We start from the raw sequence: 17,772 nt of genomic DNA on the forward strand, positions 1-17,772 counted from the left end.
ATCATTACTTCTTAGAGCGGGATCGATAAATCATTTCCTTCCTTCAACCCTCAAACCACTTTTTTGGACCCTCCAAGCAGTGATGCCCTCTCAACCCATCTTTTTACCTTCCTGTGATATTACACACTCGCTCCTCCCAAACCTTCAGCTTTCCAAATCCACACCTTCCAAGATGGCCTCCTTGACGACTTCCCAGTGTAAGTGACACCCATTCGCAAGGTACAATCCTATTCTGTGCCTTCCCTACATAAAAACATAATCAGCCTGATTTCAGATAAAAACAATTCATAAATAGGACGCTGGTTCCTTCTTCCCCATCCCTGCCTTCCATGCAGCATTTTAGAGCCCACCATAATTGATGAAGATGATGACGTAGCAGCACACTGAGAACAATCCTCTTCTGTTGAAGCTTTTCTGGTTCTGCTCTGACATGAACTGCTGACCGATTAACAGCTTGTGACCCCATCTTTAACTGGGGGCGAGAAAGTACAACCAGCCAAGTATTCAGAATATAAAAATCTCAGACACCAAATGGTACCTCACATTGTCAGAGGGGAACCGTGTGCCACCTCGAAGTTTACTTGGAGCTACTCGGAGTTAATGATGTATTACTCGTAGCCAAAATATTACCTGCAAATGGCATTTGTCTTTATATTCGGCTGCTTTTGAATGCAAATCCAGAGTTGCATGATAGATGATGCTACAAATCTTAAGTTTTTAGTCATTTGTTTAGATTGGAGTTTCAAGACGGTAGCTGTCTAGACGCTACGACTGGCTGCAGGCAGGGAGTTTCCATGTTCCGTAAGTGAACTGCTGGGAAGAGACAGCTGAGGAAACCGGCCCGAAAGCATGATGTTGCTGGAAGCCCAAGGATGGGCCATCAGCTAGCTGAAGAGTCAGTGGGAACAAGTTAGCTTTAGATGGTTCATTTACAGGAGCTTCTTAAATAGAGCTTTCATATAGACCCCACATAATAAATAAATGGCAGGAGAAATAAAACAGAACCACAGCAATGATGGCAATCTGTGCACTAAAGAAGACACCAGAGAGATAATGTACGGTTGTACAAGTTGTACACTTTACAGCTCGTGGGGGTGCCATTCACATTGTAGGCCAAATAAATTATGCCTCCTAGAGTTGTGCAGCGCACAATTAGTGCAACCATAAGCAACAAATCTGAAAACATTCCGATGCTGGTACATAATAGCAAATGCATGCCTACAAAGAGCACAGATTTCATGTCTGAAGTCTTAAGCTTTATAAATTAGATTTACTTAAAAGAGAAAAATCAATAAAATGGACTTCATCAAAACTAAAACTTTTGCTGTTTCAAAGACATTGAGAAAACAGAAAGTCAAGCTACAGACTGGGAGAAAATATTTGCAAATCATATATCCAGCAAAGGTCTCGTATCCAGCATATCAAATATTTAAGTAGATGAAAAGATGCTCAACATCATCAGACTTTAGGCAAATGCAAATAAAAGCCACAGTGAGGTACTGGGACACAGCTACTAAAATGTTTTTTTAAGAAAAGCACAATACCAAATACTTGCAAGGATGCAGAGTAACTGCAAGTTTCCTGCATTGCTTGTAGGATGCAAAATGGAACATCTGCCCTGGAAAATAGGTTGGCAGTTTCCTATGAAGTTAAACATACACTTATCATATGACCCATTAACCCCACTCCTAAGAATTTATTGTAGAGAAGTGAAAGCTTATGTTTATACAAAAACTTGTACACAGATGTTTATAGCAGTTCTTTTCCTAATTGACAAAAACTGGGAATAACACAAAGATCCTTGAGGAGATGAATGGTTACACAAACTCTGGTATATCCACACAATGGAATGCTACTCAGAAAAAAAAGAACCAAACATCGATGTCTCTCTCTTAAAGGCATTATGCGGAATGGAAGAAACCAGTTTCAAAAAGTTAAATACAGTGACGTTCCATTTATATGATATGACAGAAAAGGCAAAGATATAGGGAAGGATATGGGTGGTTGTCAGGGGTTAGTGGTGGGGGGGTTGACTACAACACGAGGGAATTGTGGAAGGTGATGAAACTGTTCTGTATTATGATTGGGCTGGTGTTTACATGACTGTGTACCTTTGTTAAAACTCATAGCACTATACACCAAAAAAAGTTATTTTTACAGTATGTTAATTAAACAACCAAAAGCATTTTTTAAAAACCCCAAAATCTGTCCTCATCTCTCCATCTCCTGGCCCCACTCTAACCCCTGTCACTTTCACCTCTTTTGCACCACTGCAAAGATTCCTGGCTAGATTTCCTCACAATTACAATCTTGAAGTCTGGCTCTTTTTCCTTTTTTCCTTGGTGAGGAAGATTGGCCCTGAGCTAAAATCTGTTGCCAATCTTCCTCTTTTTGCTTGAGGAAGATTGTCGCTGAGCTAACATCTGTGGCAATCTTCTTCTGTTTTGTGGGATGCCACCACAGCGTGACTTGATGATCAGTGTGTAGGTCTGCACCTGGGATCTGAACCTGCAAACCTGGGGCCACCGACGCGGAGTGCATGAACTCAACCACTATGCCACCAGGCTGCCCCCTTGAAGCCTGTTTTTTTAAATTAATTAATTATAAAATATTTCTATTGTACAAAATGTTAGAAAGAAAAAAATCAGTCAGCTCTAAACACCTCCTTTAGATAGGGCATGAAGACCACTGCCTATGGTATCCCCAACACTGAGACCCAAGGTGAAAATTAAAATAAGCATTCAAAAGAATATGTCTTTGTAGCATGTTACACTCTTACACCATAGTTTAACAAAAATAAAGAAAGGTTGATTATAGTGCTGGAAATAGTTTTTATCTTATATCCAGCCAATTTTGCTCATTTGTGGCTCATTGCCCCGTCTCCTGCCCTAACCACCATGCCCACCACCTTTAGCAAGTGCTAACCTAATCCCAGTTAAATTGAATTTCTCCCTGTTTCAACTCAGTAGCTTCTTTGGCCTATTGCCTTTATCATGTGGTCCCGGAGTACAAGTCAGTGAAAGAATTAACATGCGAGGCCTAGCATGACAACACTAATGCCTGGCAAAGATCATCAGCCTCCTAGAGATAACATCTATTAAGCAATTAATGGGCTATTTAGGAAACACGAGCCAGAAAACAGAAGAACTAGAACTTCCCCAAGAGATGCTAAAAAGCAAAAATGCGCTGGAGTTAAAAATTGAAAAAAAATTAAACCCAAGAATTTATCCCAATGTTATTGCAGGTGTTTCTGGATGGACTGGATGAACCTGAGGTGAATGATTTCAAAACAAACAAAAATTTTAAAATACGCACCAGTATAATTTAGCAGGTAATCAGAGCTGCAGAAAACTACCTTTATGTGGAAATAATTAGTATGCCAGAGCTACTCAGAGGAGCAGCATTTATTGCTAATAACTGATGCTCAGGTGGTGTGGATCATTCTATCACCCAAAACTAATTAAGGGCCTTAAAAAGGAGGAGGGAACCCACACAGGGAGACAGAGAAAGCTGAACAGATGGGGTGGCTCAAGGGCTCAGTGAAATGGGAGGCCTTCCTCGCAAAGGGAACAATGAGCCTGAAAATTCAGGCATGCGTGCACACGAGGCCGCCAGGCCCCCTGGCATGAGCGCTGGGAGTATTGGGGAGCAATGAGATGAGCTGGCAGTTGCAGAGCACTTCCTCTGTGCCAGGCACCTTACCTGACAGAAACCTCCCAGTCGGCCCTGTTTGCAGAAGAACGGATTGAGGCTTAAGGAGGCCTTGGAAACTGCTTGAGCTCACCCAGCTGAGAAAGTCATGGAGCTGGCCTTGAAACCCAGGCATTCTGATGCCTCAGCCCATGACCCTAACCATGGTGCGCTATGTCTCAAGGATGCAAAATTCAGCTTCGGTGACCTTTTGCCATCTCTGAGACCAGTTTCACAAGGACGAGTCTTGGCCTATGTTCAGAAGTGTTCTACTTGCAACCCTCTCTCTCCACCCCAAATCAGAATTTATTTGTTTTCAGAACTCCGGTCTCTGAGCTGCAAAATATGAAAAATAAATTTTAAAATGAATAAATGGCTAATAATATGTTATCCCTTGATCTTAGCAACATATTTACAACTAACAGAAATATAATGTTACAGTAAAAGACGTAGCTCTAATTTCGCTCATGGAGGCCAAATCCCGGAGGAGGAGTTTTGGGACCCACGTGTTTTTCCTTAGTCCTTCATCCTTACCCCATAAAGAGGTGCCTACTTCCTGTGTGTGTGGGTTTGCTGGTAAGTTTCCTGTAAGTTGCAAGAAACAGAGCCCCACTCAAGTTGTCTAAAGTAATGGGGGTTTGTTCTAAGGGTGGATGTGCAAGCAAAAAATACGCATTTCTCAACTGTTGGACTAGACCACAGAGAAGAAGAGGACCCACAATGAAGCCAGGCCTCCAGGCTCTGCAGAGCAGTTCAGAAATCGACAAATGGGGGACTGAGTATCCATCACCCTCTCAGCAACATAATCTGCTGAGCCCTCTTTCAGAGGCCAGCTTCTCTCAGTCTCTGCTTCTACTGCGTTTATTTTCACTGTCATTCTTCGCCATATTGTGTCTGCTCACTCACAGACTGCTGCTCACTCGTGCTAATTATAGAAACACTTAGAAAATATCAGAGGTAAAAAATAGAACCACCATTCAAGCATATCCTTCAGTGTTTTATATATTTATATATATGTGTGTGTGTTAAAATAAAAAGGTCTATTCAGCAAATAGTGCTACAACAACTAAATGCCCACACAGAAAAGAAAAAAAAGGAATCTCAACATTACTGCAATTCAGACACAAACTTTAACTCAAAATGTATCATAGACCTAAACGTAAAAGCTAAAACTATAAAATTTCTGCATAAAAACACACAAAATCATGAAGACTTTGGGGGAGGCAAAGATTTCTTGGGTCACAAAAAGCATAAACCACATTCACTGGTTGTGACAAATGGGCCATACTAATATTAATAAAAGGAAAGCTGGGTGTAGAGTGTAGGGGAACTCTCTGTGCTATTTTTGCATTTTTTAAATAAATCTAAAACTATTTTAAACTAAAAAGTTTATTAAAGAAAAGGACGAGGCATAGAATTAAAAATAAAGTCGATAAATTAAAAACTTTGGCTCCTTAAAAGACACTATTATGAAAATGAAAAGATAAGCTATAAACTGGGGAAAATATCTGCAAATCACTTATCTGACAAGCGAATTGTATAGAGCACATATAAAGAACTCTCAAAACTCAGTAATAAGAAAACAAACAACTCCAATTTTTTTTTTTTTGAGGAAGATTAGCCCTGAGCTAACTACTGCCAATCCTCCTCTTTTTTTTGCTGAGGAAGACTGGCCCTGAGCTAACATCCATGCCCATCTTCCTCTACTTTATACGTGGGACGCCTACCACAGCGTAGCTTTTGTCAAGCGGTGCCATGTCCGCACCCGGGATCCGAACCGGCGAACCCCGGGCCGCTGAGAATTAGAATGTGTGAACATAACGCTGCACCACCGGGCCGGCCCCACGACTCCAATTTTAAAAGATTTAAATAGACATTTCACTAGAGAAGATATATGGATGGCTTATAAGCACATGAAAAGATGCTTGATATTAGTCACTAGGAAAATGAGATACCATTTCACACCTATTAGAATGGCTAAAACTTTAAAAATGGACAATCTCATGAGCTTAGAGGATGCAAAACAATTAGAACTCCCATTGCTGGTAGGAATGCAAAATGGGGCAGGCACTTCGAAAAAGAGATGGGCAATTTCTTACCATATAACCCAGTAATCCTTCTCCTAAGGTTTCACCCCAGAGAAATACAAACATTATGTCTTATACACAAATGGTTCGTGAGCATCAGGAACTGGAAACGACGCAAATGTCTATGGGCTGGTGAACGAACAAATTGTGAGACGTCCATACCATGTAACACTGTTCAGCAATAAAAGGAGTGAAATTCTGACGCACACGGCATTAATGAATCTCAGAAGTGAAAGAAGCCAGCTGCAAAAGGCAACAGACTGTAGGATTCCATTTATCTAACATTCTGGAAAATGCTAAACTACAGTTTGCCAGAGACTGGGGGACTAGAGGGAGAGCATTGACTACAAAGGGGCAAGAGGAAAATTTGGGGGGTGGTAGAGTCTATATCTTGATAGGCACATTTGTCAAAACCAGTCAAAGCATATACTTGAAAAGGGAAAATCTTACTAAGCGTAAATTACATCTCAAAATGTTTTAAGGTATTTGATTGAAAAATGAAATAAAACTGTGAACATATCTTCCTGCTACTTCATATACTGATTCTCTTTTTCATTTAACATCAGAGCACTAAATGTGCTATGAAAACATGACTTTGATGACTACATAAAATTAATTGTGTGGGTATATTGTACACAATGATTGTCTCATTATTGGACATTGTTTATTTCCAATTTTCTTACATATATTCTTACATGAACCTCTCTGTACACCAACTTAGTCTTTCATCTCTGATTATCTCATTAGAACCAAACTCTAGATGTGAAATTACTTAGCCAAGAGGTATGAGCCGTAGTTCAAGGTTCTAGATATTTCTCAACAATTTGTTTCCAGAAAAAGTGGAAACATCTTATGCGTGTCTCATCATCGGAGTCCTCTATAATCGAAAACTTAAATGCATCTTTTTTTTAACACGAAGCAATCATACAAGAAAAGATTTACTCAAAGTATCTGAGGGAGGCAGCACCCTACCTGTCAGCTCCAGACCACTAAACTAAAACATCAGAAAAAGGTCTACGGGGCAGTGAGAAAATGAACAAATCTACAGAAAAGAGGAACTTCTGTGCAATTTCCAGGGGCTCTTTATAATCAAAGTTTTCTTGAATAATACTTTTCCTCAAGAAGAGAGATTAGTTTTTCCATTTATAATACATTATTTTGTATACTGAAAAACAATTAGCAAAACAACTCATCAGAATCCTATTTACACTTCTATTTTCGAGAGCGATCGTTTATGTTGACTAAGACATCCCTCTCCTTTTAGCCATCAGAGCCAATGAGTAAGAAGGTTGGAATTTTCATAGTCCACTTTCGATGTAACAAATCCTGTATTCCACAACAGAATCTTAGGCTCACAATATTCTTTCATGTGATGGTCACTATATTCAAGGTATAATTTATGCTAATGGATGACTCTCCTTTCTAACAGAAACAGAAAAACTTGTTGGTTAATTTTCGAGTGATGTCCCGATGATGGAACTAAATCTGAACGTTAAATTTAGTTTGAAATGTCCTTACGGTGAAGGAACAAAATTTCGGAAGCTTGGCCATACGATCCTGGAGTTCTGAACATCACTTTCCGTCGCTGACTTGAAAGACGAACAAGGCCAGTCTGAACAGCTCCATCTGAAGCCCCCTTTTCTGTACTACTCATGCAGGCAGGTATTTTGACTGTACAGAATTCATGCAGAACTTTAACCTGCATCGGGAGACTTCAGAATAGAGAGAAGACTCGTTTGCACAAGTCCTCACAGCGGGTTGGTAGTTGTGCTGCCTGTGAACTCAGCTTCCAAACCTTGAACTCTCTGTACTTAGCCCACCCTACCTTGCTCTCTGCCCCACGTTGGCTGGGCTAACTCGTTTGACTGTACATTTTAGGTTTCCCCTGCCAGAATGCTTGCTCTGTGAAATGAACGAAAAATCACACCAACGAAGGTGCCACTCCAAACCATCTTTAATATTCCATTACATCTTCCAGGATTCAGAGGGGACCAAAGCCAACTTCTAAAATCAAAGAAAAGTATTTAGAAGGAATTTTTTAACAACAACGCACATCGATTTCTAGATCTAATTTTATTATTTCTTCTTCTTCTTTGGGATTTACTTTCTGTTTTAAGGAAGATGCCCCATGATTTGAGTCACTGGAAAATGATTTGAATAGGTGATCAGAGTAAATATCACATCCCTCCACTGCGATCCTCTCACTCTCTCTCTTGAACACACACACACACCCCGCTATGTCCCACAGATGCCCAAAATCTACCCAAGCTGCCCCTGACCCTGCGCCATCGCCGATGCCTGAAACTCCACCAGCACTCAGGACTAGGCCGCCCAGACACCCTTACAAAGGCCAGCCCAGAGCACGAGGGAAGGAGGCAGTGTCCCTCAGGCCCACTCCCCTGGCTTTTGAATCATCTCTCCTTTGAGGTCTCCCTGCCTCTCATCTCACTCTGCTGTCACAGCCCCTTCCCCCAGCCACGACTACCTGAGAAATCTACCTTGTGTTTGATTCCGACAGCAAAACACAATAAAGGTCCAAGAAGGGCTAAGCCCTCCTAGGCAAATAGATGGACAGAAAGAACACTTGACAGAGTTCTCGTCCCAGCTGTGCCACTCACTAGCTGAGCAACCCTGGGCAAAGCTCTGTGGCTCTCTGGGCCAAAACAGTAAAAGGGGGGGGCTGGGCTGAGTTGTTTCCAGAGGTTGCTCTAAGCCACACTTTTCAAGGTCCAGTATGGCTGCACTTTAATTGGAATAAAGAGCCTTCAAGCATCCTAAAGTCCATGAGTGGTGGAGTCACTTCAGGAGCGCTGGCTGCTACAGCAGGTACAATCCGGCAGCAGCTCCTTCTTGCATCGCTTCTGAGGCGGGTCCCGAGGACAGGCAGGGGGGTTCCCAGCCAAGGGTCAAGCTCCACACTCAGGGGCCCTACAGCCCAATCTGCACTTGCCCCCAGGTTTGGGCACTCACTCAATGACTTTGTCTCTTGACCAAATGCTTCCTCAAAAACCCACTGAATATTTGTCAAACCCTTAGGATGTACAGTTTTAATGAGCTTCTTCTGGTTTGTTTTGCTTTGTTTAAAATATCTAGCTCAAGAGTAAACTAGCTTTTGGAACAAATATGTACAATTCCTCAAGATAATAGACACATCCAGGAGTCCATTCTGTATAACCATCCATAACCCCAAAGCATTGGATTCCCCTCGGTGTGTAATCAGAGAAAAGAAGCAGACAGCCACCTGCTAAACGACAATGAAAAAGGAATGGAAGGTGACAGAGTGGCCCGCCTGATGGAGTAGCTGCAAGCACTGATCGTAACAACCCCCACCCGCCTGTAAGCGCCATTGGGGCAGGGGTTTACCTCTAGAACAGATCCTGGCCGTGGAAGCCCTCAATAAATGTTTGCTGAATGGCTGAAAAAAGCCACAGGTGGATAAGTGAACTGAGAAGAAATCAAGCTAAGGCCGGCAGAGGTCAACCTCTCTCTTCTACGGTGTCGTAAGGAAAGAGCGCTCCAGCATGGCGGCCAGAGGGAAACATCACAGGGCAAGAGAAGGAGCAAATTCTGTTAATGGTGTTTTCTCTCACGATTGCAAGGGGCAGCTGCTCCGTCCTACAGCTGTGAAGCCCACAGCTGTGCTGGGGACAAGGAGATCTGGCACAAAGGAATACAAGTACAAGGGCTGACTCTCCTCCCTCGCTAGAATGTGACCTTCCCCGGAAAGACTCCCTGGGTGCCACCCTCCCTTTCCCACCTCCCGTTCACTCCCACATGCCCTGTCCTGATTTCTGTACATCTCTGCTGCTGGGTCCATTATTCCATTTTGTTTTGGCTTTTTGTCAGCTCTGTAGTTTGTCTAAGTAGAACCTGGGAAGTAAAACTGGACAAAGGTGTTTACGAGGTAAAAGGGAATTAGAGTGTACTGAGAACCTGGTGCATGTTGTCATTGTGTCGCAGTGCCCAGAGCTATCTTTACAAACTGGGAGAGGTCTGCACTGGGACCTACAAGGTTCCCGTACGGAGGGGCTCTGGGGGTGGAGGAGGAAGGGTTTAAAACTGCGTGTGACTTCCCATGGTTACATCTGTGAAGTCTGCTTTTTACTGGTTTACGAGTAATTTGAGACAAATGTATTAACTAGCCTTCTCTTTTGGCTGCTTGTGGCAGTCAGAGCAGGAGGCACATACGAAGACTTTAGACATAAGCCAGATTGCCCTGAGGTCCTCAGCCAAACTAAACTACCTAATCATAGGAGCGGACAATTCATGCTTTTGCTCGTTCATTCATAAACTTAGTCATTTCATAAACATTGAACACCTATGCTGTACACCAGGAGAAACAGACTGCTTAAATTGATTTTTTTCCCACCTTGGGATTTCACAGTCCCATAGTACGTTCTTCTCGGAGGTGATTATTTCACTTCCTCGAAAAATGTTTATAAAGATCAGTGGGGGAGTGGGACGTGACAGATGTGGGTTCAAATCTCTGCTATGTAGATGTGTGAAATTTGCCGAAGTTCTTAACCTCTCTAAGCTTCAGTTTATTCATCTATTAAATGAGAATAATAGTACCTATCTCATAAGATTATTAGTTTGGCTTGAACGAAAAACAAGCACAGAGCGCATAGAACAGTGCCTGGTGAATGGTAGGGATCGAACCAAAGTTACCTTGTTCCCTCTGTTGTCCAATGTATTTCTCACCATTTTGCTACCAGTCTGCGCTGAGGGCAAGTCTTGTGCATGTCTGTGCTCCTCACCACAGCCAGAGCGTCCCTTGGCACAGACCGCTGTCGGTGAAGTCGACCTCATTCTCCCAAGTGAGTTTTATTCCAACATGACATTTTATGTACTACGGCTATTCTTTGCTTCCAACACATGTCCATATGAAAATTTCAAATAAGCAAATTGAGACTTTCTCAAGTTTTTTACGTTATTACTAATAAAAGCCAACATTCAAAGCTCACCAAGTTGCGGCCACTATCCTAAGAGTTTTACCCATGTTACCTCACTTAATTCTTATAAGAGCTCTAAGAGGTGGGTGCTATATTGCACCTGTTTTTCCAGCTGAGGAAACTGAGGAACAGAGGGATTAAGCAGCTTGTCCAAAGGCCTGCTGCTAGGAAGAGGCAGAGGGAGGATTTTTGAACCCAGTCGCCTGGCTCCTGGGCCCACCATCTTACCCATTGCACTGTCCTGCCCTTGCTAAGGGACTCTAAGGTTGTGATTGCTAAGTGATGTTGGGTTGCACCTAGGATCATAAGAGGCATCTTAGTTTTCAGCCAATTCATTTGATCACAAAATATTAGGAATTCATCAGAAGTTCATTCCATAAGTTTCTATAAAAAAGGGAATATATATATTCTCCATTACTAGTTCTCCTGCAAAATTTGGGAGCCCGTGTTCTGCGTACGTCTGAACTCCGTCAACACAATGCATTCATTCAATATCTACTGAGCAATTTGCACACAGCCGGCACTGCTGTAATGATAAAAGGATGAGAAACATGAGTCCTGCCAATGAGGGATTCGAGGCCTAGGAGGGGAGAAAGAGAACTACGCAAGGAGGTAATTACAGCATAATTAGTGTGAAGAAGTGTTGAGGATGCACACAGGTGAAGTAAATACCCCCTGAGACCCTTTATTTAATACAAAAGGAACAAATCCCTTTTAGAGGTCTGGAGGCATCCTTCATGGGATCTCTAAGGATAACTTTTTCACTAGTTCCACAACAACTGAGAGCTGAGCCTGGCTGAGCCAAGCTCTTGCAAGATACAACTTTCCTCTGCTCAGTTGGCTTCAAGTAAACCTGAATATTCTGCACTTCTATACATCTCGTTCTCCCTCCACCCAACCCCCAGCCCCCTCAATGCCTCCATTTCTAGAAAAATCAACATATAAGGTCAAATCAGACAGTTCTTTCCAGAGACAGAGTCTCCTCTCTAGAAAGGATTATTTCAACAGAATCCTGCCCAAGGGCTGGAAAAGCAATTCCAAGGGGTGAACTCAAAGGCTCCTCAAATGCTTGGCTTTATGGCAATTTAAGTTGTCATGGACTTGAGTTAACAATAGTCAACATTATTCCCAATCTCAGAGCTGGTTTTGTACAAAGGATGGAGAGAAAAAGAATTAATACATAACAGATTTTTTAAAAAGCTCAGCTTTAAAGGGGCAAGAAGAAAATGCAGGGGAAAAATGTCCTGTCATTTATTTCACGTTAACAGTACAAGGAAAGCAGCTCTTACGGCTTTGAAGAACAAAGGAATAATAGTACTACACAAAGCAAACCTTTTAAAGATAAGTCTTATAATCTTATTAGCAGCAACTTTTTTAGTCCAAAATGTACAGGTTATGGTATTTCTCATAACTCCTTGCTGCCCTAGGGAAAAAATATTTCACTGCTTAACTTTTATCTAATTTCATGGCTATCTTTCCTTTTATTTATTTATTTATTTTTGTGTGTGTGTGAAAGATTTTTTTTTTAAAGATTTTATTTTTTCCTTTTTCTCCCCAAAGCCCCCCGGTACATAGTTGTGTATTCCTCGTTGTGGGTTCCTCCAGTTGTGGCATGTGGGACGCTGCCTCAGCGTGGTCTGACGAGCAGTGCCATGTCCGCGCCCAGGATTCGAACCGACGAAACACTGGGCCGCCTGCAGCGGAGCGCGCGAACTCAACCACTCGGCCACGGGGCCAGCCCCTCCTTTTATTTTTTTAAAGCACACCTTATCCTAATTAATAAAATAAAAAGTTTATCTTTTTTTGATAACAGAAAGGAAATCTAAGTTATACTCCTAACCTGCTTGCTCCCCCTTGCAGTACATAGCATGTTTCCTTGCACATATATTTGCTGATCAATAGAGAAGATATTTTCATTAGAGATTAAAAAAAAAGACATTTGTTCACTTATTCATCTTCCACAGGGAGAACCAACTCCTTTCAGAAATAATAAAATATTTGGGTATTGAATATGTCAGTACTCTTCCAAATGTTCATATTCAAGTTGAGGAAAAGTTTTTTTTGACAAGTTTGGTCAAACGCCTAATGGAATAATGTAAAGGAAGTGAAGAAAGTTCTGGAGGAAACAGCATTGAACGGTAATAAAAAATTGGAGCATAGGATCCAAATCTCAAAAAAACTTTAAATTTATGCTGACAAAGACCTTACAGAGCTTTGCAAACCGTATCTGAAATTTCCAGAACTGATGCTACCCCTGGGGCCACCATTGCCCCGTGATGATGTTAGAGTAGTTGTATGATGATAAGAATTAAATAAAATGCAACCTGCTAACTTAGCATAGGTTAGAAAATGTCAACAGGAAGACAAAAAGTAAAATCCTTTGTTTTTACTGTAATTGATAATTATAATTTAATTGATAATTATATAAAAGTTGCAGTGCCTCCTAGCAAGCGAGGTTCTTGCCAAAAGAAGCACAAAGCCAATATACCCCCCCGGGAGCACCCCCTAAGGGCTCATCCTGAAACTCTATTGAACAGCACAGATCTTTAACATGATGGGAAAAGGCGAGACTGGTTTCTCCGCAAAAGTATTAGATTCTAGAATTCTTATAAGTTTGCTTGAGACATTGATATGCAAAGGAAACCTTGGCGGGATTTTGGTGAAGCCAAGTGCCCTAGAAATATTACAGCTGCTTTGTGACTTGGAGAGGAAGAAGAAAAGAAATGACTTTCATGTGACATCAACCATTCCGCCTCTATTCATTGTGAGCCTGAAATGCTCATACACAAAATGCACCTTGAAGAGGGCAGGGGGTAAGTGGTCAGTAAATATTGGTGTTATTAGTACTAATGATTGCTAACATTTCTCCCAATATTTTGAAGTAGCTAATAAAGAAATTGACAGCTCTGCCATTCCACGCAGCTTGCTTCAGACGACCCTACTGCCTTAACGTGGTGCAGGCTGCATCCTGTTTTGTGAGTAAATTTCTTTCTATTTAAGCCACTGGTGGCAGGCTTTCTGTTACTTGCAGCTAAATGCATTCCTAACTGATACTACTTGCATTTAGTCAATACCACTGAAATATAGTTTCTCATTTTATTGACACACAGATAACATTAATGATGCAGCCCTTATCAAAGGTGAAATTATTAACTTAAGAACAAAACTGAATAGTTGACACTGGGAAAAGATGCTAGAAAAGATTCCTAAATGAGGTAGAGTCTTGGGGGATCCCAGTATTCTATGATATAGCATACCCTCATAAAGCAAAGTAAACTGTAGGACTTACAGTTCTCTTAGTTACTATATAACTGGAAGTTTAAGAGTGTTGTTCTTCATAAGTCCCAGCAGAAACCCAAGGTGGAGAAGGGTTTTTAAAAGAACAGAGACAGTACAATGAAAGAGGGCTTTGGACCCACCAGCTTCTACAATCAGTAAGTAGACTGGGACAGCTATGCAGCTGCAGACACAGGCGACCTTTCATGAAAAATGAAGAAAGACTCAAAGGATGAAATCAAGAGCCCAGAGGGAGCTAGAACCAGGGAAAAGTCATTCTCGGGCCTTGAGTCCCAGTGAAGGAACTGCCAACCTGTGCCCAGCTGAATTTCAGAATTGCTACAGGCCAGTGACACATGTGGACCCGCTTCATGATCAGCAGTGTCTCTTCTGGTTATCCTATGACTGTCCCACCATGGAGTGCTAGTTGGATCTTTAGTTCACAGTCCTTCAGATTGAGAGGAAGTGTACTCAAGGATGTGCATTTAAGAAACTGCACCCAAGGGGCCAGCCTGGTGGCGTAGCAGTTAAGTGCACACATTCTGCTTTGGCAGCCTCGGGTCCGCCGGTTCGGATCCAGGGTGCAGACATGGCACCATTTGTCAAGCCATGCTGTGGTAGGCATCCCACGTATAAAGTAGAGGAAGATGGGCACGGATGTTAGCTCAGGGCCAGTCGTCCTCAGCAAAAAGAGGAAGATTGGCAGTAGTTAGCTCAGGGCTACTCTTCCTCAAAAAAAAAAGAAACTGCACCTGACAAGCCTTATCCACACATGGACCTGTTGACATGACAACAGCCTGGACTTTGAGCTGACACTGTAAATGGCTGGGACTTTGAGAGGTGATTCTTAGAAGAGGGAAAGGATAATTTGCATATGAGCTGAATGTAAATAATTTGAGGCCAGAGGGCAGACTATGGTAGTTTAAAATATGTTCATAAATTCTCTTGTAGGCCCTTCAAAAGGCAGAGAATCATTTCCCTTGCCTTGAGTGCGGGCTGGACTTGGTGAATCATTTCAAAAGAATAGGATAAGGTAAAAGTGACAGTATGAGTCTGAAACACTATAAAAAGCAGATGTGATCATTCCAACAGCGTTTTAGTCTGGGGCCACTTAGGGCAGGGGCAACTAGTCATTACTACCTAGAATTCTAAATCTATCACAACTGTCAATTAAATGTGAGAGCAAAATAAAGATATTTTAGCAGAATAAAGATATTTTCAGACATGCAAAGCCTCAGACTCTATTCGCTCTTTATTAGGAAGTTATCTGAGGATGTACTCCAGTAAAACGAAGAGAGGATAAATAAAGAAAGAAGATGATTAATAATAGCTGACATTTACTGAGTGCTTATTTTGTGTCAGGCATTGTTGCGAGTGCCTTTCATGTGTTATTACATTTAACCACACAACAATCCTGTGAAGTATATACTATTACTATTATTATCTTACAGATGAGGAAATTGAGTTATGAAGGGGCCAAATAACTTAGATCTCAGATCACACAGTTTGTAAGCGGGGGAACTAAGATCTAACCCTGGGCATTCCCACTCCAGAGTCCATGCTCTTAAACACCCCCTACCTTCCCAGAGAGTCATATTACCATGATATTGTGGAACGAAGTGGGGAAAAGACCAAAGAAAAACCTCAAGATGAAAGCTACGAAGCAGGCCTGTTGAGGCCCCAATCTAAACTGGGGCAAGAGGAGAGAAGGCTCCAATAAGACAACACTGGGGGGGAATAGGATGACTTCACAGATGGCGTGATTTGGGAACACCGAAAGAGTGCAAGAAAACAAAGAAGAGCAACTAGAAAATTAAGGAAAACCAAAAAATATCTGTAAGATGGTCGTAGTCTGAATGAACCAACCAAAACATGGCCTGGTTTAAAGCGTCAATGGAGTATAAAGAGAAAGAATCTGTTTCACCCTGACGCTAGGGATGTCCTCATCCAAGAGGTCCAAGGGTTGGAAAGAACGATCAGTATTTTAAGATCTGAATGCTATTTACATAGTCATAACAATGTAAACCATTTATTGGTTTTCAATTTTTAGAATAAACCTATGAACCATCTGAAAAATACTCGATTGCAGGGCAGAATAAAAAGGTTAACAATAATGACAAAGTAAAAGTCCAAAGCTGACAGCAGGTGGAGGAAAAAGAAAAAGTGCAGAACGGATAAGGGGGACATTCGTCTTACAATGTAGGAAGTGAAAATTGATAAAATAAGTAACAAAGACAAGTATCTAATTTAAAAATTACATATTGTGATGGTTAATTTTACTTTTCAATTTGACTGGGCCACAGGGTGCTCAGATATTTGGTCAAACATTATTTCTGGTGTGTCTGTGAGGATGTTTCTGGATGTGGTTAAAATGTGAATCAGTAGGGGGCCAACCCGGTGGTGCAGCGGTTAAGTGCGCACGTTCCACTTCAGCGGCCCGGGGTTCGCCGGTTTGGATCCCAGGTGCAGACATGGCACCACTTGGCAAGCCATGCTGTGGTCGGCATCCCACATATAAAGCACAGGAAATGGGCCCAGATGTTAGCTCAGGGCCAATCTTCCTCAGCAAAAAAGAGGAAGATGGTCACAGATGTTAGCTCAGGGCCAGTCTTCCTCAGCAAAAAAGAGGAAGATGGTCACAGATGTTAGCTCAGGGCCAGTCTTCCTCAGCAAAAAGAGGAGGATTGGCAGCAGATGTTAGCTCAGGGCTAAGATTCCTCAAGAAAAAAAAAAATTGAATCAGTAGACTGAGTAAAGTAGATTGCCTCCCAAATGTGGGTGGGCCTCATCTAATCCCTTGAAGGCCTGAATAAGGCTGAGTAACAAAGAATTCACTCTCTAAGCCTGACTGTCTTGGAGCTGGGATACTGGTCTTCTCCCGCCTTCAGACTCACACTTGGAATGGAACTTACACCCTCAGCTCTCCTGCTTCTCAGGCCTTCAGACTGGGGCTGGAACTACACGACTGGCTCTCCTGGGTCTACACCTCTCAGCCTCCATAATCACGTGAGCCAATTCCTATTGATACCGTTTCTCTGGAGAAGCCTGACTAACACGCATGTGTAGGCTCACCCATTATGCCTGTTGGCCCTCAGATCCAGCCCCTGAACTTCTACAAACTACATTTCCTGAGTCCTTGCTAACTGGCTTCCAGAGTGGTTTGCCCAATGGCGGCTTGACGGGAGACAGGGAGGAGGCTATCAGCCTGGCTATTGTTCTCTCTCCCACTCCATTTTCTAGCCGTGATTTTACCTCCTCAGAGATTCCAGCTCCTTTCCGGGCAGCCCCTTCTCCTGGGATCCCAGCTCCTACCGGGCACGGTTCTGTGTTTCCCAGCCCTGGGGGTGGAGACGGCTTGCTGATGACATTCATTCCTGGCCGCTCTGCCACCCTTTGTTTGCTTCTGGCATCTCCATCACTTATGTAACTGTGTAAAATACCTATGGTGACTCATTCTCTGGCTGGACCCTGACTGAAACAGTAATCAAGACAGGAATTCAGTAATGTAAGCATAGTGGGAAGAGAAAGAGAGAAGAGTAGTGTCAGTGAACGAGGTCTCATCTTCATACAATGTCAGTAGATGGTGCCTAAAATGGATGAATCCATAAACAGCAGTACAGTACATTATTTAGAATTATGAAGATAACCAACAAAAGAATAAAAACCTGCAACAGTTCAAAGTGTTGCCTCAAACAATGGAGACAGTAAAAAGACCTGTGGTTGCCAGGGACTCAAGGGAGGAGGGAGAGAAGAAGAGATGGAGCACA

The 17,772-nt window shown here is 42.2% G+C and overlaps 1 long non-coding RNA gene across 1 annotated transcript in view; it reads right to left on the reverse strand.

Moving 5' to 3' along the window:
* Nucleotides 1-17,371, reverse strand: part of LOC124243990 (uncharacterized) — a 50,086-nt gene extending 32,715 nt beyond the window's left edge. The window contains exon 1 of the long non-coding RNA XR_006889825.1: nt 17,258-17,371. This is a non-coding gene — a long non-coding RNA (uncharacterized LOC124243990). The remainder of the gene's footprint in view (nt 1-17,257) is intronic.
* Between the last annotated feature and the right edge of the window lie 401 nt (nt 17,372-17,772).

Source organism: Equus quagga, chromosome 8, assembly GCF_021613505.1.
Source record: "Equus quagga isolate Etosha38 chromosome 8, UCLA_HA_Equagga_1.0, whole genome shotgun sequence".
Taxonomy (NCBI): Eukaryota; Metazoa; Chordata; class Mammalia; order Perissodactyla; family Equidae; genus Equus; species Equus quagga.